Source organism: Cherax quadricarinatus, chromosome 3 (assembly GCF_038502225.1).
Source record: "Cherax quadricarinatus isolate ZL_2023a chromosome 3, ASM3850222v1, whole genome shotgun sequence".
In the NCBI taxonomy this organism is placed as follows: Eukaryota; Metazoa; Arthropoda; class Malacostraca; order Decapoda; family Parastacidae; genus Cherax; species Cherax quadricarinatus.
The window spans coordinates 72,781,743-72,809,034 of NC_091294.1; the positions used below are offsets into that span (position 1 = coordinate 72,781,743).

Sequence of the window (27,292 nt, forward strand, 5' to 3'; positions counted from 1 at the left end):
TGGCAGCTAATTTTTAACTTCCAGTTTGGAATCAGTATCTTCATATTACACAACAACACTTACATTATCTCAGTAGCAGACCCAGCATATGTTTCCAGTGTTATCCAGTCTGATGCCTTCCAGTCAGCTTCTGACTGGAAGGTATTACGTATCGGGCTCTTGTCACCAGATGGAATTGAATTGAGTATTATACATTCCTCGTACCTTTGTTGTTATATATGTGTGTATATATATATATATATATATATATATATATATATATATATATATATATATATATATATATATATATATATATAGTCTGGAAAGAGAGAGAGAGGAGATAAACACCAGAGAGAACTACAGAGAGGAGACCTAAACGCTAGGTTCCAGACACCTGCGTGCTATATGGCGCTACCTGCACTACAGGCCAATCACACTCATGACGTACAATGATTTCATCTGTGTACAGTCTGATCTATCTCGCTTTGTGCATATGTGATGTTTGACAGTCACTCGTATCTATAACGTATGCTTGACAGCCGTATACATGATCCGTGATAAGCCAGCTTGTCTGTGACCCGCATCAGACATCTACTTGTGAGACACGCACCAGGCACCCATATCAATGATATAACACCTGAGTCTGTGATACTTACCAAGCACTCTCAGCTATGAATATCAAACTGGTATATAATACCGACAGGTTGTTAGGTAAGACACATGGGCAACAGTTAGGCAACTTTATTCCCAAACGTTTCGGATTAATGTTGCCTAACTGTTGCCCATGTGTCTTACCTACCACTCTCAGCTACAACACTCTCATCTAGGACAACCTTAACCATGTTGCCTCAAGTGTTGTTTTTTTTATCGTTTTTCATTTTCTCCTTCTTCTGAAGTTACATTATTTTTTGTTTACAAGATGAAAATATATTTTCCGTTAGGCTTTCATTTTTCAACTCTGGGGTAGCGTAACAAGGACAAAATTTATGCAGCTATTTACATGTACAAGTTTCCTCTCACCAATGTTAGGTAATCGCTTCAAGAATGCAGAAATAATAATAATAATAATAATATTATTTTTATTTACTACCAGTACATGTACAAGGTATACAGACAATAGCTGACATCAGTGACGTACTACTATATACATGTAGAAAGTCGCTCGTTATACTGAGAATTTCCCGCAAATTAGGTCAGTTTTGTCCCAGGATGCGACCCACACCAGTCCACTAACACCCAGGTACCTATTTTACTGATGGGTGAACATAGACAACCGGTGTAAGGAAACACGTCCAATGTTTCCAACCTTTCGCCGGAAATCGAACCCGGACCCTCACCGTGTGAGGCGAGAGCTGTTGCCACCAGGCCACGGGGCATCTTCTGCTTGATTTCAAACTTTTATAAAAGATATATCGTCCTTCAACGTCTATGGAGTGAAACTGACGTATGAAAGAAGCTTATTTGTTAATTTTAATTGTCAAAAGAGCGAAATTTTCATTCCCTTTATATGATATTAAATATAATTATGTACACACACACACACACACACACACACACACACACACACACACACACACACACACACACACACACACACACACACACACACACACACACACACACACACACACACACACACACAAAGAACCCGCATGTAGGAAACCAAAAAGCTGACGACGACGCTTCGGACCGACTTGGACCATTTACAAAGTCGTGTGACTTTGTAAATGATCCAAGTCGGACCGAAACTCTTATATGTGCGGGTTATTTGTGTGTTGTCCCAGTCACGATATTGTGATGTTTGCTCTACATTTAAAAACAGCTGTTGTGAATAGCATCAATGTCTGACATAAGACGCATCTTACATCAATGATAGTGCCCATTAAGGTGAGTTTCTCTGTGGGCAAATTGGAATCGATATAATCTGTGCAATACCTGGAGAATGCCTCCTTTGATCGGCTTAAAACTTTCAGCACTAGTTTTTTTATGCAAGTCTTGAATTGTTATTGAGTTGCACAACTCTCAGTTTACCTATTTTAATAAATCGTAATATTGATATCCGTTCAATAACCAAAGAATGCGTCTTCCGATCGACTTCAAATTTTTTTTTTATCACACTGGCCGATTCCCACCAAGGCAGGGTGGCCCGAAAAAGAAAAACTTTCACCATCATTCACTCCATCACTGTCTTGCCAGAAGGGTGCTTTACACTACAGTTTTTAAACTGCAACATTAACACCCCTCCTTCAGAGTGCAGGCACTCAAAATATAATCATTAATACATTCCATAATACATTCCTACAAATTTAGAATGTATATTTAGAAATTTGATTTTTTTTTTAACATTTTGAAATTTTGGAATTATTAGATTCCGATCAATAATTGGAAAACGATTTTTTTGATAGGCATCAAACCTTCAGCGTTGGTCAGCTAAATTTAAATAAAAGTTTGGCATTCACTTTGAGATGTGTAAATTTTTATTTGTCATTTTTCTAATTATTTTGGTGTCCATATTATAACTAAAGAGTTGTTCTTGAGATCGGCTTCAAACCTAAAAAACTGTTGTATATTAAAATGAATTTTGTTTCTTAAATTTGGGTTGTGTATGAGCCAAATTTTTAATTCTGTTGAAGAAATCAATTATTTTTAGTTTCAGATGTGAGTAAATATATATATATATATATATATATATATATATATATATATATATATATATATATATATATATATATATATATATATATATATATATATATATATATATATATATATATAAAAAGAAAAAAAAATATTGAAAAAAACCCGCATTTTTATGGTTTTTTCTAAATTTTTTACGAACGTCCCTATGTACTGTGTCCATAACTTAATTTAATCATCCAGATCTTATCTTTACAGCTACAGAACGCCTCAGCCACTCGGCTTGAAACTTACAGCCCTGGTGAACTATAACTAGGAAACCTTTCGTGGAACAACTGGCATGAGGTGGTTATCTGGTCCATCATATATATATGATAACTCAAGAATGCTTCATGTGATCGACTTGTAACTTGCAACACTGACCTAGTTTATTTGAAGGATCACATTGTTACTGGAGTGTAGAAGCCATTTTGCAAACTATAGTCTCGAAATGATGAATCTTTTATCCATTAAATTAATTGAGTTTACCTTTCATAAATGGAATAATAAAATATTAATTTTTTTTTTTTTTTTTTTTTTTTTTTTTTTTTTTTTTTTACAAGTGGCTTAGCGCTTCTTTTTGATTATAATAATAATAATAATAATTTTTTTTACAAGTACATGTACAAGGTATACAGACTTAGCTGACATCATTAACATACTATTATATAGAAACTCCCTTGTTATGCCGAACATTTCGGGTAAATTAGGTCAGTTTTGTCCCAGGATGCGACCCACACTAATCGACTAACATCCAGGTACCTATTTTACTGCTAGGTGACCAGAGACAGCAGGTGTCTTAAGGAAACACGTCCGAATGTTTTCCAGGCGTACTGGAGGATCGACCCCCCGGACTCAATGTGTGAGCTGAGAGCAATCGATATTCGATTCTGTCCAATATCTGGAGAATGCATCTTCTGGTAGGCTTGAAACTTGAAGCGCTATCTGATTACGCTTTGATTACGACCTATGTGTTAAAATGCTAGTTTTATTGAATAGTTTTTAAATAATTTGTAACAAACCTTTTTTAAAAGTGATGTCATGATGAAGGATAAATGCTTTTGATCCGAGGAAACGAAGTTACCATCAAAAACACTCGCTTACCTACCTGATCCAAGGTGTTGTACGACGCCTTTGGGGTCAGGCGCTTATCATAAATTTGTTAATACTGACATGAAAAGAATCACGAACCGTGTAAAGCTTACCACCAGCACACCCAGGGAAGCTTACCACCAGCACACCCAGGGAAGCTTACCACCAGCACACCCAGGGAAGCTTACCACCAGCACTCCCAGGGAAGCTTACCACCAGCACTCCCAGGGAAGCTTACCACCAGCACTCCCAGGGAAGCTTACCACCAGCACACCCAGGGAAGCTTACCACCAGCATACCCAGGGAAGCTTACCACCAGCACACCCAGGGAAGCTTACCACCAGCACACCCAGGGAAGCTTACCACCAGCACACCCAGGGAAGCTTACCACCAGCACACCCAGGGAAGCTTACCACCAGCACACCCAGGGAAGCTTACCACCAGCACACCCAGGGAACCTTACCACCAGCACACCCAGGAAAGCTTACCACCAGCACACCCAGGAAAGCTTACCACCAGCACTCCCAGGAAAGCTTACCACCAGCACACCCAGGGAAGCTTACCACAAGCACACCCAGGGAAGCTTACCACCAGCACACCCAGGGAAGCTTACCACCAGCACACCCAGGGAAGCTTACCACAAGCCCACCCAGGGAAGCTTACCACCAGCACACCCAGGGAAGCTTACCACCAGCACACCCAGGGAAGCTTACCACCAGCACACCCAGGGAAGCTTACCACAAGCACACCCAGGTAAGTTTACCACCAGCACACCCAGGGAAGCTTACCACCAGCACAGCCAGGGAAGCTTACCACCAGCACACCCAGGGAAGCTTACCACAAGCACACATAGGGAAGCTTACCACCAGCACACCCAGGGAAGCTTACCACAAGCACACCCAGGGAAGCTTACCACCAGCACACCCAGGGAAGTTTACCACAAGCACACCCAGGGAAGCTTACCACCAGCACACCCAGGGAAGCTTACCACAAGCACACCCAGGGAAGCTTACCACAAACACACCCAGGGAAGCTTACCACCAGCACACCCAGGGAAGCTTACCACAAGCACACCCAGGGAAGCTTACCACCAGCCCACCCAGGGAAGCTTACCACCAGCACACCCAGGGAAGCTTACCACCAGCACACCCAGGGAAGCTTACCACCAGCACACCCAGGGAAGCTTACCACAAGCACAGCCAGGGAAGCTTACCACCAGCACACCCAGGGAAGCTTACCACAAGCACACCCAGGGAAGCTTTCCACCAGCACACCCAGGAAAGCTTACCACCAGCACACCCAGGGAAGCTTACCACCAGCACACCCAGGGAAGCTTACCACAAGCACACCCAGGGAAGCTTACCACCAGCACACCCAGGGAAGCTTACCACCAGCACACCCAGGGAAGCTTACCACCAGCACTCCCAGGGAAGCTTACCACCAGCACACCCAGGGAAGCTTACCACCAGCACTCCCAGGGAAGCTTACCACCAGCACACCCAGGGAAGCTTACCACCAGCACTCCCAGGGAAGCTTACCATCAGCACACCCAGGGAAGCTTACCACAAGCACACCCAGGGAAGCTTACCACAAGCACACCCAGGGAAGCTTACCACAAGCACACCCAGGGAAGCTTACCACAAGCACACCCAGGGAAGCTTACCACCAGCACACCCAGGGAAGCTTACCACAAGCACACACAGGGAAGCTTACCACCAGCACACCCAGGGAAGCTTACCACCAGCACACCCAGGGAAGCTTACCACCAGCACTCCCAGGGAAGCTTACCACCAGCACACCCAGGGAAGCTTACCACCAGCACTCCCAGGGAAGCTTACCACCAGCACACCCAGGGAAGCTTACCACAAGCACTCCCAGGTAAGCTTACCACAAGCACACCCAGGGAAGCTTACCACCAGCACACCCAGGGAAGCTTACCACAAGCACACCCAGGGAAGCTTACCACCAGCACTCCCAGGGAAGCTTACCACCAGCACACCCAGGTAAGCTTACCACCAGCACACCCAGGGAAGCTTACCACAAGCACACCCAGAAAAGCTTACCACCAGCACACCCAGGAAAGCTTACCACCAGCACACCCAGGAAAGCTTACCACCAGCACACCCAGGGAAGCTTACCACCAACACCCAGGGAAGCTTACCACAAGCACACCCAGGAAACTTACCACCAGCACACCCAGGGAAGCTTACCACATGCACACCCAGGGAAGCTTACCACAAACACACCCAGGAAAGCTTACCACCAGCACACCCAGGGAAGCTTACCACAAGCACACCCAGGGAAGCTTACCACAAGCACACCCAGGGAAGCTTACCACAAGCACACCCAGGGAAGCTTACCACAAGCACACCCAGGGAAGCTTACCACAAGCACACCCAGGGAAGCTTACCACCAGCACTCCCAGGGAAGATTACCACCAGCACACCCAGGGAAGCTTACCACCAGCACTCCCAGGGAAGCTTACCACCAGCACACCCAGGGAAGCTTACCACCAGCACTCCCAGGGAAGCTTACCACCAGCACTCCCAGGGAAGCTTACCACAAGCACACCCAGGGAAGCTTACCACCAGCACACCCAGGGAAGCTTACCACAAGCACACCCAGGGAAGCTTACCACCAGCACTCCCAGGGAAGCTTACCACCAGCACACCCAGGTAAGCTTACCACCAGCACACCCAGGGAAGCTTACCACAAGCACACCCAGAAAAGCTTACCACCAGCACACCCAGGAAAGCTTACCACCAGCACACCCAGGAAAGCTTACCACCAGCACACCCAGGGAAGCTTACCACCAACACCCAGGGAAGCTTACCACAAGCACACCCAGGAAACTTACCACCAGCACACCCAGGGAAGCTTACCACAAGCACACCCAGGGAAGCTTACCACAAGCACACCCAGGAAAGCTTACCACCAGCACACCCAGGGAAGCTTACCACAAACACACATAGGAAAGCTTACCACAGGCACTCCCAGGAAAGCTTACCACAAGCACACCCAGAAAAACTTACCACCAGCACAGCCAGGGAAGCTTACCACAAACACACCCAGGAAAGCTTACCACCAACACACCCAGGAAAGGATACCACAAGCACACCCAGGAAAGCTTACCACCAGCACACCCAGGGAAGCTTACCACCAGCACACCCAGGGAAGCTTACCACCAGCACACCCAGGAAAGCTTACCACCAGCACACCCAGGGAAGCTTACCACAAGTACACCCAGGAAAGCTTACCACCAGCACACCCAGGGAAGCTTACCACGAGCACACCTAGGAAAGCTTACCACCAGCACACGCAGGGAAGCTTACCACCAGCACGCTCAGGGAAGCTTACCACAAGCACATCCAGGAAAGCTTACCACCAGCACACCCAGGGAAGCTTACCACAAGCACACCCAGGAAAACTTACCACCAGCACACCCAGGGAAGCTTACCACAAGCACACCCAGGGAAGCTTACCACCAGCACACTCAGGGAAGTTTACAACAAGCACACCCAGGAAAGCTTACCACCAGCACACCCAGGGAAGCTTACCACCAGCACACCCAGGGAAGCTTACCACCAGCACACCCAGGAAAGCTTACCACCAGCACACCCAGGGAAGCTTACCACAAGCACACCCAGGAAAGCTTACCACCAGCACACCCAGAGAAGCTTACCACAAGCACACCCAGGAAAGCTTACCACCAGCACACCCAGGGAAGCTTACCACCAGCACTCCCAGGGAAGCTTACTACCAGCACACCCAGGGAAGCTTACTACCAGCACACCCAGGGAAGCTTACCACCAGCACACCCAGGGAAGCTTACCACAAGCACACCCAGGGAAGCTTACCACAAGCACACCCAGGGAAGCTTACCACCAGCACACCCAGGGAAGCTTACCACCAGCACTCCCCGGGAAGCTTACCACCAGCACACCCAGGGAAGCTTACCACCAGCACTCCCAGGGAAGCTTACCACCAGCACACCCAGGGAAGCTTACCACCAGCACTCCCAGGGAAGCTTACCACCAGCACACCCAGGGAAGCTTACCACAAGCACACCCAGGGAAGCTTACCACAAGCACACCCAGGGAAGCTTACCACAAGCACACCCAGGGAAGCTTACCACCAGCACACCCAGGGAAGCTTACCACAAGCACACCCAGGGAAGCTTACCACCAGAACTCCCAGGGAAGCTTACCACCAGCACACCCAGGGAAGCTTACCACCAGCACTCCCAGGGAAGCTTACCACCAGCACACCCAGGAAAGCTTACCACCAGCACACCCAGGAAAGCTTACCACCAGCACACCCAGGGAAGCTTACCACCAGCACTCCCAGGGAAGCTTACCACCAGCACTCCCAGGGAAGCTTACCACCAGCACTCTTAGGGAAGTTTACCACCAGCACACCCAGGGAAGCTTACCACAAGCACACCCAGGGATGCTTACCACAAGCACACCCAGGGAAGCTTACCACAAGCACACCCAGGGAAGCTTACCACAAGCACACCCAGGGAAGCTTACCACAAGCACACCCAGGGAAGATTTCCACCAGCACTCCCAGGGAAGCTTACCACCAGCACACCCAGGGAAGCTTACCACCAGCACTCCCAGGGAAGCTTACCACCAGCACACCCAGGGAAGCTTACCACCAGCACTCCCAGGGAAGCTTGCCACCAGCACTGCCAGGGAAGCTTACCACAAGCACACCCAGGGAAGCTTACCACCAGCACACCCAGGGAAGCTTACCACAAGCACACCCAGGGAAGCTTACCACCAGCACTCCCAGGGAAGCTTACCACCAGCACACCCAGGGAAGCTTACCACCAGCACACCCAGGGAAGCTTACCACAAGCACACCCAGGAAAGCTTACCACCAGCACACCCAGGAAAGCTTACCACCAGGACACCCAGGAAAGCTTACCACCAGCACACCCAGGGAAGCTTACCACAAGCACACCCAGGAAAGCTTACCACAAGCACACCCAGGAAAGCTTACCACCAGCACACCCAGGGAAGCTTACCACCAGCACACCCAGGGAAGCTTACCACCAGCACACCCAGGAAAGCTTACCACCAGCACACCCAGGGAAGCTTACCACAAGTACACCCAGGACAGCTTACCACCAGCACACCCAGGGAAGCTTACCACAAGCACACCTAGGAAAGCTTACCACAAGCACACCCAGGGAAGCTTACAACCAGCACTCCCAGGGAAGCTTACCACCAGCACACCCAGGGAAGCTTACCACCAGCACTCCCAGGGAAGCTTACCACCAGCACACCCAGGAAAGCTTACCACCAGTACACCCAGGAAAGCTTACCACCAGCACACCCAGGGAAGCTTACCACCAGCACTCCCAGGGAAGCTTATCACCAGCACTCCCAGGGAAGCTTACCACCAGCACTCCCAGGGAAGTTTACCACCAGCACACCCAGGGAAGCTTACCACAAGCACACCCAGGGAAGCTTACCACAAGCACACCCAGGGAAGCTTACGACAAGCACACCCAGGGAAGCTTACCACAAGCACACCCAGGGAAGCTTACCACAAGCACACCCAGGGAAGCTTACCACCAGCACACCCAGGAAAGCTTACCACCAGGACACCCAGGAAAGCTTACCACCAGCACTCCCAGGGAAGCTTACCACCAGCACACCCAGGAAAGCTTACCACCAGCACTCCCAAAGAAGCTTGCCACCAGCACTCCCAGTGAAGCTTACCACAAGCACACCCAGGGAAGCTTACCACCAGCACACCCAGGGAAGCTTACCACAAGCACACCCAGGGAAGCTTACCACCAGCACTCCCAGGGAAGCTTACCACCAGCACACCCAGGGAAGCTTACCACCAGCACACCCAGGGAAGCTTACCACAAGCACACCCAGGAAAGCTTACCACCAACACACCCAGGAAAGCTTACCACCAGGACACCCAGGAAAGCTTACCACCAGCACACCCAGGGAAGCTTACCACCAGCACACCCAGGAAAGCTTACCACAAGCACACCCAGGAAAGCTTACCACCAGCACACCCAGGGAAGCTTACCACAAGCACACCCAGGAAAGCTTACCACCAGCACACCCAGGGAAGCTTACCACCAACACACCCAGGAAAGCTTACCACCAGCACACCCAGGGAAGCTTACCACAAGCAAACCCAGGGAAGCTTACCACCAGCACACCCAGGGAAGCTTACCACAAGCACACCCAGGGAAGCTTACCACCAGCACACCCAGGGAAGCTTACCACCAGCACACCCAGGGAAGCTTACCACCAGCACACCCAGGGAAGCTTACCACAAGCACACCCAGGAAAGCTTACCACCAGCACACCCAGGAAAGCTTACCACCAGGACACCCAGGAAAGCTTACCACCAGCACACCCAGGGAAGCTTACCACCAGCACACCCAGGAAAGCTTACCACAAGCACACCCAGGAAAGCTTACCACCAGCACACCCAGGGAAGCTTACCACCAGCACACCCAGGGAAGCTTACCACCAGCACACCCAGGAAAGCTTACCACCAGCACACCCAGGGAAGCTTACCACAAGTACACCCAGGAAAGCTTACCACCAGCACACCCAGGGAAGCTTACCACAAGCACACCTAGGAAAGCTTACCACCAGCACACGCAGGGAAGCTTACCACCAGCACGCTCAGGGAAGCTTACTACCAGCACACCCAGGGAAGCTTACTACCAGCACACCCAGGGAAGCTTACCACCAGCACACCCAGGGAAGCTTACCACAAGCACACCCAGGGAAGCTTACCACAAGCACACCCAGGGAAGCTTACCACCAGCACACCCAGGGAAGCTTACCACCAGCACTCCCAGGGAAGCTTACCACCAGCACACCCAGGGAAGCTTACCACCAGCACTCCCAGGGAAGCTTACCACCAGCACACCCAGGGAAGCTTACCACCAGCACTCCCAGGGAAGCTTAACACCAGCACACCCAGGAAAGCTTACCACAAGCACACCCAGGGAAGCTTACCACAAGCACACCCAGGGAAGCTTACCACCAGCACACCCAGGGAAGCTTACCACAAGCACACCCAGGGAAGCTTACCACCAGCACTCCCAGGGAAGCTTACCACCAGCACACCCAGGGAAGCTTACCACCAGCACTCCCAGGGAAGCTTACCACCAGCACACCCAGGAAAGCTTACCACCAGTACACCCAGGAAAGCTTACCACCAGCACACCCAGGGAAGCTTACCACCAGCACTCCCAGGGAAGCTTATCACCAGCACTCCCAGGGAAGCTTACCACCAGCACTCCCAGGGAAGTTTACCACCAGCACACCCACGGAAGCTTACCACAAGCACACCCAGGGAAGCTTACAACAAGCACACCCAGAGAAGCTTACCACAAGCACACCCAGGGAAGCTTACCACAAGCACACCCAGGGAAGCTTACCACAAGCACACCCAGGGAAGCTTACCACCAGCACTCCCAGGGAAGCTTACCACCAGCACACCCAGGGAAGCTTACCACCAGCACTCCCAGGGAAGCTTACCACCAGCACACCCAGGAAAGCTTACCACCAGCACTCCCAAAGAAGCTTGCCACCAGCACTCCCAGGGAAGCTTACCACAAGCACACCCAGGGAAGCTTACCACCAGCACACCCAGGGAAGCTTACCACAAGCACACCCAGGGAAGCTTACCACCAGCACTCCCAGGGAAGCTTACCACCAGCACACCCAGGGAAGCTTACCACCAGCACACCCAGGGAAGCTTACCACAAGCACACCCAGGAAAGCTTACCACCAACACACCCAGGAAAGCTTACCACCAGCACTCCCAGGGAAGCTTACCACCAGCACACCCAGGGAAGCTTACCACCAGCACACCCAGGAAAGCATACCACAAGCACACCCAGGAAAGCTTATCACCAGCACACCCAGGGAAGCTTACCACAAGCACACCCAGGAAAGCTTACCACCAGCACACCCAGGGAAGCTTACCACCAACACACCCAGGAAAGCTTACCACCAGCACACCCAGGGAAGCTTACCACAAGCACACCCAGGAAAGCTTACCACCAGCACACCCAGGGAAGCTTACCACAAACACACCCATGAAAGCTTTCCACCAGCACACCCAGGGAAGCTTACCACAAGCACACCCAGGAAAACTTACCACCAGCACACCCAGGAAAACTTACCACCAGCACACCCAGGGAAGCTTACCACAAGCACACCCAGGAAAGCTTACCACCAGCACACCCAGGAAAGCATACCACAAGCACACCCAGGAAAGCTTACCACAAGCACACCCAGGGAAGCTTACCACAAGCACACCCAGGGAAGCTTTCCACCAGCACTCCCAGGGAAGCTTACCACCAGCACACCCAGGGAAGCTTACCACCAGCACTCCCAGGGAAGCTTGCCACCAGCACTGCCAGGGAAGCTTACCACAAGCACACCCAGGGAAGCTTACCACCAGCACACCCAGGGAAGCTTACCACAAGCACACCCAGGGAAGCTTACCACCAGCACTCCCAGGGAAGCTTACCACCAGCACACCCAGGGAAGCTTACCACCAGCACACCCAGGGAAGCTTACCACAAGCACACCCAGGAAAGCTTACCACCAGCACACCCAGGAAAGCTTACCACCAGGACACCCAGGAAAGCTTACCACCAGCACACCAGGGCAGCTTACCACCAGCACACCCAGGAAAGCTTACCACAAGCACACCCAGGAAAGCTTACCACCAGCACACCCAGGGAAGCTTACCACCAGCACACCCAGGGAAGCTTACCACCAGCACACCCAGGAAAGCTTACCACCAGCACACCCAGGGAAGCTTACCACAAGTACACCCAGGAAAGCTTAACACCAGCACACCAAGGGAAGCTTACCACAAGCACACCTAGGAAAGCTTACCACCAGCACACGCAGGGAAGCTTACCACCAGCACGCTCAGGGAAGCTTACCACAAGCACATCCAGGAAAGCTTACCACCAGCACACCCAGGGAAGCTTGCCACAAGCACACCCAGGAAAACTTACCACCAGCACATCCAGGGAAGCTTACCACAAGCACACCCAGGGAAGCTTACCACCAGCACACCCAGGGAAGCTTACCACAAGCACACCCAGGAAACCTTACCACCAGCACACCCAGGGAAGCTTACCACAAGCACACCCAGGAAACCTTACCACCAGCACACCCAGGGAAGCTTACCACCAGCACTCCCAGGGAAGCTTACTACCAGCACACCCAGGGAAGCTTACTACCAGCACACCCAGGGAAGCTTACCACCAGCACACCCAGGGAAGCTTACCACAAGCACACCCAGGGAAGCTTACCACAAGCACACCCAGGGAAGTTTACCACCAGCACACCCAGATAAGCTTACCACCAGCACTCCCAGGGAAGCTTACCACCAGCACACCCAGGGAAGCTTACCACCAGCACTCCCAGGGAAGCTTACCACCAGCACACCCAGGGAAGCTTACCACCAGCACTCCCAGGGAAGATTACCACCAGCACACCCAGGGAAGCTTACCACCAGCACACCCAGGGAAGCTTACCACAAGCACACCCAGGAAAGCTTACCACCAGCACACCCAGGGAAGCTTACCACCAACACACCCAGGAAAGCTTACCACCAGCACACCCAGGGAAGCTTACCACCACCACACCCAGGCAAGCTTACCACCAGCACACCCAGGGAAGCTTACCACAAGCACACCCAGGGAAGCTTACCACCAGCACTCCCAGGGAAGCTTACCACCAGCACACCCAGGGAAGCTTACCACCAGCACACCCAGGGAAGCTTACCACAAGCACACCCAGGAAAGCTTACCACCAGCACACCCAGGAAAGCTTACCACCAGGACACCCAGGAAAGCTTACCACCAGCACACCCAGGGAAGCTTACCACCAGCACACCCAGGAAAGCTTACCACAAGCACACCCAGGAAAGCTTACCACCAGCACACCCAGGGAAGCTTACCACCAGCACACCCAGGGAAGCTTACCACCAGCACACCCAGGAAAGCTTACCACCAGCACACCCAGGGAAGCTTACCACAAGTACACCCAGGAAAGCTTACCACCAGCACACCCAGGGAAGCTTACCACAAGCACACCTAGGAAAGCTTACCACCAGCACACGCAGGGAAGCTTACCACCAGCACGCTCAGGGAAGCTTACTACCAGCACACCCAGGGAAGCTTACTACCAGCACAGCCAGGGAAGCTTACCACCAGCACACCCAGGGAAGCTTACCACAAGCACACCCAGGGAAGCTTACCACAAGCACACCCAGGGAAGCTTACCACCAGCACACCCAGGGAAGCTTACCACCAGCACTCCCAGGGAAGCTTACCACCAGCACACCCAGGGAAGCTTACCACCAGCACTCCCAGGGAAGCTTACCACCAGCACACCCAGGGAAGCTTACCACCAGCACTCCCAGGGAAGCTTAACACCAGCACACCCAGGAAAGCTTACCACAAGCACACCCAGGGAAGCTTACCACAAGCACACCCAGGGAAGCTTACCACCAGCACACCCAGGGAAGCTTACCACAAGCACACCCAGGGAAGCTTACCACCAGCACTCCCAGGGAAGCTTACCACCAGCACACCCAGGGAAGCTTACCACCAGCACTCCCAGGGAAGCTTACCACCAGCACACCCAGGAAAGCTTACCACCAGTACACCCAGGAAAGCTTACCACCAGCACACCCAGGGAAGCTTACCACCAGCACTCCCAGGGAAGCTTATCACCAGCACTCCCAGGGAAGCTTACCACCAGCACTCCCAGGGAAGTTTACCACCAGCACACCCACGGAAGCTTACCACAAGCACACCCAGGGAAGCTTACAACAAGCACACCCAGGGAAGCTTACCACAAGCACACCCAGGGAAGCTTACCACAAGCACACCCAGGGAAGCTTACCACAAGCACACCCAGGGAAGCTTACCACCAGCACTCCCAGGGAAGCTTACCACCAGCACACCCAGGGAAGCTTACCACCAGCACTCCCAGGGAAGCTTACCACCAGCACACCCAGGAAAGCTTACCACCAGCACTCCCAAAGAAGCTTGCCACCAGCACTCCCAGGGAAGCTTACCACAAGCACACCCAGGGAAGCTTACCACCAGCACACCCAGGGAAGCTTACCACAAGCACACCCAGGGAAGCTTACCACCAGCACTCCCAGGGAAGCTTACCACCAGCACACCCAGGGAAGCTTACCACCAGCACACCCAGGGAAGCTTACCACAAGCACACCCAGGAAAGCTTACCACCAGCACACCCAGGAAAGCTTACCACCAGGACACCCAGGAAAGCTTACCACCAGCACACCCAGGGAAGCTTACCACCAGCACACCCAGGAAAGCTTACCACAAGCACACCCAGGAAAGCTTACCACCAGCACACCCAGGGAAGCTTACCACAAGCACACCCAGGAAAGCTTACCACCAGCACACCCAGGGAAGCTTACCACCAACACACCCAGGAAAGCTTACCACCAGCACACCCAGGGAAGCTTACCACAAGCACACCCAGGAAAGCTTACCACCAGCACACCCAGGGAAGCTTACCACAAACACACCCATGAAAGCTTGCCACCAGCACACCCAGGGAAGCTTACCACAAGCACACCCAGGAAAGCTTACCACCAGCACACCCAGGAAAACTTACCACCAGCACACCCAGGGAAGCTTACCACAAGCACACCCAGGAAAGCTTACCACCAGCACACCCAGGAAAGCATACCACAAGCACACCCAGGAAAGCTTACCACAAGCACACCCAGGGAAGCTTACCACAAGCACACCCAGGGAAGCTTTCCACCAGCACTCCCAGGGAAGCTTACCACCAGCACACCCAGGGAAGCTTACCACCAGCACTCCCAGGGAAGCTTGCCACCAGCACTGCCAGGGAAGCTTACCACAAGCACACCCAGGGAAGCTTACCACCAGCACACCCAGGGAAGCTTACCACAAGCACACCCAGGGAAGCTTACCACCAGCACTCCCAGGGAAGCTTACCACCAGCACACCCAGGGAAGCTTACCACCAGCACACCCAGGGAAGCTTACCACAAGCACACACAGGAAAGCTTACCACCAGCACACCCAGGAAAGCTTACCACCAGGACACCCAGGAAAGCTTACCACCAGCACACCAGGGCAGCTTACCACCAGCACACCCAGGAAAGCTTACCACAAGAACACCCAGGAAAGCTTACCACCAGCACACCCAGGGAAGCTTACCACCAGCACACCCAGGTAAGCTTACCACCAGCACACCCAGGAAAGCTTACCACCAGCACACCCAGGTAAGCTTACCACAAGTACACCCAGGAAAGCTTAACACCAGCACACCAAGGGAAGCTTACCACAAGCACACCGAGGAAAGCTTACCACCAGCACACGCAGGGAAGCTTACCACCAGCACGCTCAGGGAAGCTTACCACAAGCACATCCAGGAAAGCTTACCACCAGCACACCCAGGGAAGCTTGCCACAAGCACACCCAGGAAAACTTACCACCAGCACATCCAGGGAAGCTTACCACAAGCACACCCAGGGAAGCTTACCACCAGCACACCCAGGGAAGCTTACCACAAGCACACCCAGGAAAGCTTACCACCAGCACACCCAGGGAAGCTTACCACAAGCACACCCAGGAAAGCTTACCACCAGCACACCCAGGGAAGCTTACCACCAGCACTCCCAGGGAAGCTTACTACAAGCACACCCAGGGAAGCTTACTACCAGCACACCCAGGGAAGCTTACCACCAGCACACCCAGGGAAGCTTACCACAAGCACACCCAGGGAAGCTTACCACAAGCACACCCAGGGAAGTTTACCACCAGCACACCCAGATAAGCTTACCACCAGCACTCCCAGGGAAGCTTACAACCAGCACACCCAGGGAAGCTTACCACCAGCACTCCCAGGGAAGCTTACCACCAGCACACCCAGGGAAGCTTACCACCAGCACTCCCAGGGAAGATTACCACCAGCACACCCAGGGAAGCTTACCACAAGCACACCCAGGGAAGCTTACCACAAGCACACCCAGGGAAGCTTACCACAAGCACACCCAGGGAAGCTTACCACCAGCACACCCAGCGAAGCTTACACAAGCACACCCAGGGAAGCTTACCACCAGCACTCCCAGGGAAGCTTACCACCAGCACACCCAGGGAAGCTTACCACCAGCACTCCCAGGGAAGCTTACCACCAGCACACCCAGGAAAGCTTACCACCAGCACACCCAGGAAAGCTTACCACCAGCACACCCAGGGAAGCTTACCACCAGCACTCCCAGGAAAGCTTACCACCAGCACTCCCAGGGAAGCTTACCACCAGCACTCCCAGGGAAGTTTACCACCAGCACAGCCAGGGAAGCTTACCACAAGGACACCCAGCGAAGCTTACCACAAGCACACCCAGGGAAGCTTACCACAAGCACACCCAGGGAAGCTTACCACAAGCACACCCAGGGAAGCTTACCACAAGCACACCCAGGGAAGCTTACCACCAGCACTCCCAGGGAAGCTTACCACCAGCACACCCAGGGAAGCTTACCACCAGCACTCCCAGGGAAGCTTACCAACCAGCACACTCAGGGAAGCTTACCACCAGCACTCCCAGGGAAGCTTGCCACCAGCACTCCCAGGGAAGCTTACCACAAGCACACCCAGGGAAGCTTACCACCAGCACACCCAGGGAAGCTTACCACAAGCACACCCAGGGAAGCTTACCACCAGCACTCCCAGGGAAGCTTACCACCAGCACACCCAGGGAAGCTTATCACCAGCACACCCAGGGAAGCTTACCACAAGCACACCCAGGAAAGCTTACCACCAGCACACCCAGGAAAGCTTACCACTAGGACACCCAGGAAAGCTTACCACCAGCACACCCAGGGAAGCTTACCACCAGCACACCCAGGAAAGCTTACCACAAGCACACACAGGAAAGCTTACCACCAGCACACCCAGGGAAGCTTACCACAAGCACACCCAGGAAAGCTTACCACCAGCACACCCAGGGAAGCTTACCACCAACACACCCAGGAAAGCTTACCACCAGCACACCCAGGGAAGCTTACCACAAGCACACCCAGGAAAGCTTACCACCAGCACACCCAGGGAAGCTTACCACAAACACACCCAGGAAAGCTTACCACCAGCACACCCAGGGAAGCTTACCACAAGCACACCCAGGAAAACTTACCACCAGCACACCCAGGGAAGCTTACCACAAGCACACCCAGGAAAGCTTACCACCAGCACACCCAGGAAAGCATACCACAAGCACACCCAGGAAAGCTTACCACCAGCACACCCAGGGAAACTTACCACCAGCACACCCAGGGAAGCTTACCACCAGCACACCCAGGAAAGCTTACTACCAGCACACCCAGGGGAGCTTACCACAAGTACACTCAGGAAAGCTTTCTACCAGCACACCCAGGGAAGCTTACCACAAGCACACCTAGGAAAGCTTACCACCAGCACACGCAGGGAAGCTTACCACCAGCACGCTCAAGGAAGCTTACTACCAGCACACCCAGGGAAGCTTACAACCAGCACACCCAGGGAAGCTTACCACCAGCACACCCAGGGAAGCTTACCACAAGCACACCCAGGGAAGCTTACCACAAGCACACCCAGGGAAGCTTACCACCAGCACACCCAGGGAAGCTTACCACCAGCACTCCCAGGGAAGCTTACCACCAGCACACCCAGGGAAGCTTACCACCAGCACACCCAGGGAAGCTTACCACCAGCACACCCAGGGAAGCTTACCACCAGCACTCCCAGGGAAGCTTACCACCAGCACACCCAGGGAAGCTTACCACAAGCACACCCAGGGAAGCTTACCCCAAGCACACCCAGGGAAGCTTACCACCAGCACACCCAGGGAAGCTTACCACAAGCACACCCAGGGAAGCTTACCACAAGCACTCCCAGGGAAGCTTACCACCAGCACACCCAGGGAAGCTTACCACCAGCACTCCCAGGGAAGCTTGCCACCAGCACACCAAGTAAAGCTTACCACCAGCACACCCAGGAAAGTTTACCACCAGCACACCCCGGTAAGCTTACCACCAGCACTCCCAGGGAAGCTTACCACCAGCACTCCCAGGGAAGCTTACCACCAGCACTCCCAGGGAAGTTTACCACCAGCACACCCAGGGAAGCTTACCACAAGCACACCCAGGGAAGCTTACCACAAGCACACCCAGGGAAGCTTACCACAAGCACACCCAGGGAAGCTTACCACAAGCACACCCAGGGAAGCTTACCACAAGCACACCCAGGGAAGCTTACCACCAGCACTCCCAGGGAAGCTTACCACCAGCACACCCAGGGAAGCTTACCACCAGCACTCCCAGGGAAGCTTACCACCAGCACACCCAGGAAAGCTTACCACCAGCACTCCCAGGGAAGCTTGCCACCAGCACTCCCAGGGAAGCTTACCACAAGCACACCCAGGGAAGCTTACCACAAGCACACCCAGGAAAACTTACCACCAGCACACCCAGGGAAGCTTACCACAAGCACACCCAGGAAAGCTTACCACCAGCACACCCAGGAAAGCATACCACAAGCACACCCAGGAAAGCTTACCACCAGCACACCCAGGGAAACTTACCACCAGCACACCCAGGGAAGCTTACCACCAGCACACCCAGGAAAGCTTACTACCAGCACACCCAGGGGAGCTTACCACAAGTACACTCAGGAAAGCTTTCCACCAGCACACCCAGGGAAGCTTACCACAAGCACACCTAGGAAAGCTTACCACCAGCACACGCAGGGAAGCTTACCACCAGCACGCTCAGGGAAGCTTACCACAAGCACATCCAGGAAAGCTTACCACCAGCACACCCAGGGAAGCTTACCACCAGCACACCCAGGAAAACTTACCACCAGCACACCCAGGGAAGTTTACCACAAGCACACCCAGGGAAGCTTACCACCAGCACACTCAGGGAAGCTTACCAGAAGCACACCCAGGAAAGCTTACCACCAGCACACCCAGGGAAGCTTACCACCAGCATACCCAGGGAAGCTTACCACCAGCACACCCAGGAAAGCTTACCACCAGCACACCCAGGGAAGCTTACCACCAGCACACCCAGGAAAGCTTACCACCAGCACACCCAGGGAAGCTTACCACAAGTACACCCAGGAAAGCTTACCACCAGCACACCCAGGGAAGCTTACCACAAGCACACCTAGGAAAGCTTACCACCAGCACACGCAGGGAAGCTTACCACCAGCACGCTCAGGGAAGCTTACTACCAGCACACCCAGGGAGGCTTACTACCAGCACACCCAGGGAAGCTTACCACCAGCACACCCAGGGAAGCTTACCACAAGCACACCCAGGGAAGCTTACCACAAGCACACCCAGGGAAGCTTACCACCAGCACACCCAGGGAAGCTTACCACCAGCACTCCCAGGGAAGCTTACCACCAGCACACCCAGGGAAGCTTACCACCAGCACTCCCAGGGAAGCTTACCACCAGCACACCCAGGGAAGCTTACCACCAGCACTCCCAGGGAAGCTTACCACCAGCACACCCAGGGAAGCTTACCACAAGCACACCCAGGGAAGCTTACCACAAGCACACCCAGGGAAGCTTACCACCAGCACACCCAGGGAAGCTTACCACAAGCACACCCAGGGAAGCTTTCCACCAGCACTCCCAGGGAAGCTTACCACCAGCACACCCAGGGAAGCTTACCACCAGCACTCCCAGGGAAGCTTACCACCAGCACACCCAGGAAAGCTTACCACCAGCACACCCAGGAAAGCTTACCACCAGCACACCCAGGGAAGCTTACCACCAGCACTCCCAGGGAAGCTTACCACCAGCACTCCCAGGGAAGCTTACCACCAGCACTCCCAGGGAAGTTTACCACCAGCACACCCAGGGAAGCTTACCACAAGCACACCCAGGGAAGCTTACCACAAGCACACCCAGGGAAGCTTACCACAAGCACACCCAGGGAAGCTTACCACAAGCACACCCAGGGAAGCTTACCACAAGCACACCCAGGGAAGCTTACCACCAGCACTCCCAGGGAAGCTTACCACCAGCACACCCAGGGAAGCTTACCACCAGCACTCCCAGGGAAGCTTACCACCAGCACACCCAGGAAAGCTTACCACCAGCACTCCCAGGGAAGCTTGCCACCAGCACTACCAGGGAAGCTTACCACAAGCACACCCAGGGAAGCTTACCACCAGCACACCCAGGGAAGCTTACCACAAGCACACCCAGGGAAGCTTACCACCAGCACTTCCAGGTAAGCTTACCACCAGCACTCCCAGGGAAGCTTACCACCAGCACTCCCAGGGAAGCTTACCACAAGCACACCCAGGAAAGCTTACCACCAGCACACCCAGGAAAGCTTACCACCAGGACACCCAGGAAAGCTTACCACCAGCACACCCAGGGAAGCTTACCACCAGCACACCTAGGAAAGCTTACCACAAGCACACCCAGGAAAGCTTACCACCAGCACACCCAGGGAAGCTTACCACAAGCACACCCAGGAAAGCTTACCACCAGCACACCCAGGGAAGCTTACCACCAACACACCCAGGAAAGCTTACCACGAGCACACCCAGGGAAGCTTACCACAAGCACACCCAGGAAAGCTTACCACCAGCACACCCAGGGAAGCTTACCACAAACACACCCATGAAAGCTTGCCACCAGCACACCCAGGGAAGCTTACCACAAGCACACCCAGGAAAACTTACCACCAGCACACCCAGGAAAACTTACCACCAGCACACCCAGGGAAGCTTACCACAAGCACACCCAGGAAAGCTTACCACAAGCACACCCAGGGAAGCTTACCACAAGCACACCCAGGGAAGCTTTCCACCAGCACTCCCAGGGAAGCTTACCACCAGCACACCCAGGGAAGCTTACCACCAGCACTCCCAGTTAAGCTTGCCACCAGCACTGCCAGGGAAGCTTACCACAAGCACACCCAGGGAAGCTTACCACCAGCACACCCAGGGAAGCTTACCACAAGCACACCCTGGGAAGCTTACCACCAGCACTCCCAGGGAAGCTTACCACCAGCACACCCAGGGAAGCTTACCACCAGCACACCCAGGGAAGCTTACCACAAGCACACCCAGGAAAGCTTACCACCAGCACACCCAGGAAAGCTTACCACCAGGACACCCAGGAAAGCTTACCACCAGCACACCAGGGAAGCTTACCACCAGCACACCCAGGAAAGCTTACCACAAGCACACCCAGGAAAGCTTACCACCAGCACACCCAGGGAAGCTTACCACCAGCACACCCAGGGAAGCTTACCACCAGCACACCCAGGAAAGCTTACCACCAGCACACCCAGGGAAGCTTACCACAAGTACACCCAGGAAAGCTTACCACCAGCACACCCAGGGAAGCTTACCACAAGCACACCTAGGAAAGCTTACCACCAGCACACGCAGGGAAGCTTACCACCAGCACGCTCAGGGAAGCTTACCACAAGCACATCCAGGAAAGCTTACCACCAGCACACCCAGGGAAGCTTACCACAAGCACACCCAGGAAAACTTACCACCAGCACACCCAGGGAAGCTTACCACAAGCACACCCAGGGAAGCTTACCACCAGCACACTCAGGGAAGCTTACCACAAGCACACCCAGGAAAGCTTACCACCAGCACACCCAGGGAAGCTTACCACCAGCACACCCAGGGAAGCTTACCACCAGCACACCCAGGGAAGCTTACCACAAGCACACCCAGGAAAGCTTACCACCAGCACACCCAGGGAAGCTTACCACCAGCACTCCCAGGGAAGCTTACTACCAGCACACCCAGGGAAGCTTACTACCAGCACACCCAGGGAAGCTTACCACCAGCACACCCAGGGAAGCTTACCACAAGCACACCCAGGGAAGCTTACCACAAGCACACCCAGGGAAGCTTACCACCAGCACACCCAGGGAAGCTTACCACCAGCACTCCCAGGGAAGCTTGCCACCAGCACACCCAGGGAAGCTTACCACCAGCACTCCCAGGGAAGCTTACCACCAGCACACCCAGGGAAGCTTACCACCAGCACTCCCAGGGAAGCTTACCACCAGCACACCCAGGGAAGCTTACCACAAGCACACCCAGGGAAGCTTACCACAAGCACACCCAGGGAAGCTTACCACAAGCACACCCAGGGAAGCTTACCACCAGCACACCCAGGGAAGCTTTCCACAAGCACACCCAGGGAAGCTTACCACCAGCACTCCCAGGGAAGCTTACCACCAGCACACCCAGGGAAGCTTACCACCAGCACTCCCAGGGAAGCTTACCACCAGCACACCCAGGAAAGCTTACCACCAGCACACCCAGGAGAGCTTACCACCAGCACACCCAGGGAAGCTTACCACCAGCACTCCCAGGGAAGCTTACCACCAGCACTCCCAGGGAAGCTTACCACCAGCACTCCCAGGGAAGTTTACCACCAGCACAGCCAGGGAAGCTTACCACCAGCACACCCAGGGAAGCTTACCACCAGCACACCCAGGGAAGCTTACCACAAGCACACCCAGGGAAGCTTACCACAAGCACACCAAGGGAAGCTTACCACAAGCACACCCAGGGAAGCTTACCACCAGCACTCCCAGGGAAGCTTACCACCAGCACACCCAGGGAAGCTTACCACCAGCACTCCCAGGGAAGCTTACCAACCAGCACACCCAGGGAAGCTTACCACCAGCACTCCCAGGGAAGCTTGCCACCAGCACTCCCAGGGAAGCTTACCACAAGCACACCCAGGGAAGCTTACCACCAGCACACCCAGGGAAGCTTACCACAAGCACACCCAGGGAAGCTTACCACCAGCACACCCAGGGAAGCTTACCACCAGCACACCCAGGGAAGCTTACCACCAGCACACCCAGGGAAGCTTACCACAAGCACACCCAGGAAAAAAAAAACCCACACCCAGGGAAGCTTACCACCAGCACACCCAGGAAAGCTTACCACCAACACACCCAGGAAAGCTTACCACCAGCACACCCAGGGAAGCTTACCACAAGCACACCCAGGAAAGCTTACCACCAGCACACCCAGGGAAGCTTACCACAAACACACCCAGGAAAGCTTACCACCAGCACACCCAGGGAAGCTTACCACAAGCACACCCAGGAAAACTTACCACCAGCACACCCAGGGAAGCTTACCACAAGCACACCCAGGAAAACTTACCACAAGCACACCCAGGGAAGCTTACCACCAGCACACCCAGGAAAGCTTACCACCAGCACACCCAGGAAAAGATACCATAAGCACACCCAGGAAAGCTTACCACCAGCACACCCAGGGAAACTTACCACCAGCACACCCAGGGAAGCTTACCACCAGCACACCCAGGAAAGCTTACTACCAGCACACCCAGGGAAGCTTACCACAAGTACACCCAGGAAAGCTTACCACCAGCACACCCAGGGAAGCTTACCACAAGCACACCTAGGAAAGCTTACCACCAGCACACGCAGGAAAGCTTACCACCAGCACGCTCAGGGAAGCTTACCACAAGCACATCCAGGAAAGCTTACCACCAGCACACCCAGGGAAGCTTACCACAAGCACACCCAGGGAAGCTTACCACCAGCACACCCAGGAAAACTTACCACCAGCACACCCAGGGAAGTTTACCACAAGCACACCCAGGGAAGCTTACCACCAGCACACTCAGGGAAGCTTACCACAAGCACTCCCAGGAAAGCTTACCACCAGCACACCCAGGGAAGCTTACCACCAGCACACCCAGGGAAGCTTACCAACAGCACACCCAGGAAAGCTTACCACCAGCACACCCAGGGAAGCTTACCACAAGCACACCCAGGAAAGCTTACCACCAGCACACCCAGGGAAGCTTACCACAAGCACACCCAGGAAAGCTTACCACCAGCACACCCACGGAAGCTTACCACCAGCACACCCAGGGAAGCTTACCACCAGCACACCCAGGGAAGTTTACCACAAGCACACCCAGGGAAGCTTACCACCAGCGCACCCAGGGAAGCTTACCACAAGCACATCCTGGGAAGCTTACCACCATCACACCCAGAGAAGCTTACCACCAGCCCACCCAGGGAGGTTTACCACCAGCATATCAAGGGAAGCTTACCACCAGCACACCCCAGGGAAGCTTACCACCCGCACCCCAAATGAAGCTTACCACCAGCACACCCAGGGAAGCTTTCCATCAGCACACCCAGGGAAGCTTACCACTATCCATGGGACACTGTCCATGGGACACTATCCATTGCACACTAACTACGGGACACTAAACATTACAACCATTCCAAAGGAGACACTAACCACGGAGCCTGATTACACAGTGAGTGACCTTCCAGCATCTCCCTCGCTGGAATGTTGACACAGTGAGTGACCTTCCAGCATCTCGGAGCCTCGCTGGAATGTTGACACAGTGAGTGACCTTCCAGCATCTCGGAGCCTCGCTGGAATGTTGACACAGTGAGTGACCTTCCAGCATCTCGGAGCCTCGCTGGAATGTTGACACAGTGAGTGACCTTCCAGCATCTCGGAGCCTCGCTGGAATGTTGACACAGTGAGTGACCTTCCAGCATCTCGGAGCCTCGCTGGAATGTTGACACAGTGAGTGACCTTCCAGCATCTCGGAGCCTCGCTGGAATGTTGACACAGTGAGTGACCTTCCAGCATCTCGGAGCCTCGCTGGAATGTTGACACAGTGAGTGACCTTCCAGCATCTCGGAGCCTCGCTGGAATGTTGACACAGTGAGTGACCTTCCAGCATCTCGGAGCCTCGCTGGAATGTTGACACAGTGAGTGACCTTCCAGCATCTCGGAGCCTCGCTGGAATGTTGACACAGTGAGTGACCTACGACTCCAGAACCTGCCATCATATTTACATCTATATGACAACAGAAAAATAATTAAGAAAGAGTCAATTCAAATCAGGGGACGGGTGAGGCTTGAATCCATGGCAAGTGAGTGATAACAGGACAGTGCGTTAACCACTGGGCCAGCTGGCTCTGTGCCTGTGAGTTTTAGGACACACTCGCCATGGGTTCACATCCGACCTATTCCCTGATTTGTTTGCAGTTGCGTTATCACGATTTCGTGAGTCGTGAAGGCAGCTCAATATCACTTTTTTTTTGGCAAATATACAGAGTTTTAATCCATCCATCAACTACATCAAGCCGCCAGTTAGAGGACTACTAACGGAGACAAACACAGTTTTTGCATCTTTCTCAAACACTAACAAAAAAAGATCATTTTGACAAATTAGTATAGATTTCATGGCACAACTTCACTGGATGCGGCGGGAAGAAGAGATAACAAGAGGGGAGTGTCCTGTACTTCGAGAGTCGTTCATTTGCACAAAGTTGCTGAACATCACGAGTGATATAGATGATGTTTTGGTATTAAATTTGAGAACAAAAAATCTAGTCGTTGTATCTGCATATAAGTCGTCGGACATAACTTACCAACAGCTCAAGGAAGATTTTGAAAGCTGTATGAAATCTATCAAACCTAACTCCAAATATCTTTCAGTTTGGGATATATAATATGAAAGAATGTATCAAATAATTTAAAAGTAAATATAATATCAGAGGGCAGCACAAACGAACATTCACACGCAAATGAACTATTGAAATTCTGTAATATATTTGCTGTAGGATAATAAATATTGAAGTCGACAAGACCACAAAGTTTCCGCTGGTAGATATAAAGGTGAAGGAACCAGTTTTCGAAAGAAATAATTAAACCAACACATTCCTTATTACACAGTAGCAGGCTGTAATAGGAGGGTGGATTGTGTCATCAGTATACCATTGAATGTGCCATCAATTTATCGTCAAGTGTGTCATCAATTTATCAAAGATTCTATTCAAATATCTGTTAAAACTCTTGGGCATCAATCAGTCACACACACATTTAAGGCATTCTGGTAATTTTCTCAACTGCATGTGATAATCAACATCAGAAACAAGAAACACTCCAGACGTGACGTTCCTGTTTGAAGATTGAGACACTTATGTAACCTATGGGAATCTTTATTCAGGAAACGTTTCGCCACAAAGTTTCCTGAATAAAGATTCCCATATGTTGCATAAGTGTCTCAATCTTCAACTTGTCGGTTTTCCAAACCATTCATCACGTTCCTATTTACTCAAGTCCACTGTAGCACAAGCCATCGTTCTCCTACGACGAAAAGCTGATGACTGACTCGATCTTCTTGATGCAACCAGCGAGTCTGTAGATCTTAGGAAACTATCAGTTGATTTTAACTGTTTCTATCCTTTAAAATCCTTTCTTTTAACAGGCTTTCGGCCTACCAATAGATTCACCAGTAAGTGATCGTCTGGTGAACCTATACGTGGAACATCTTGGAGTCAAGACATGTTTCTCTATCATTTCCTTCTCGGTCACCTGGCTCCGTTATGTTTATGACATTCTCTTCTTAACTTCTTGAAGATTCGACGTCTCTGCACTCCATCATAAGC

General features: G+C 52.7%; 1 protein-coding gene across 1 annotated transcript in view; it reads right to left on the reverse strand.

The window, feature by feature from the left end:
- Positions 1-27,292, reverse strand: part of LOC128684022 (uncharacterized) — a 319,563-nt gene that overhangs the window by 172,748 nt on the left and 119,523 nt on the right. The gene's annotated exons all lie outside the window — the stretch shown is intronic.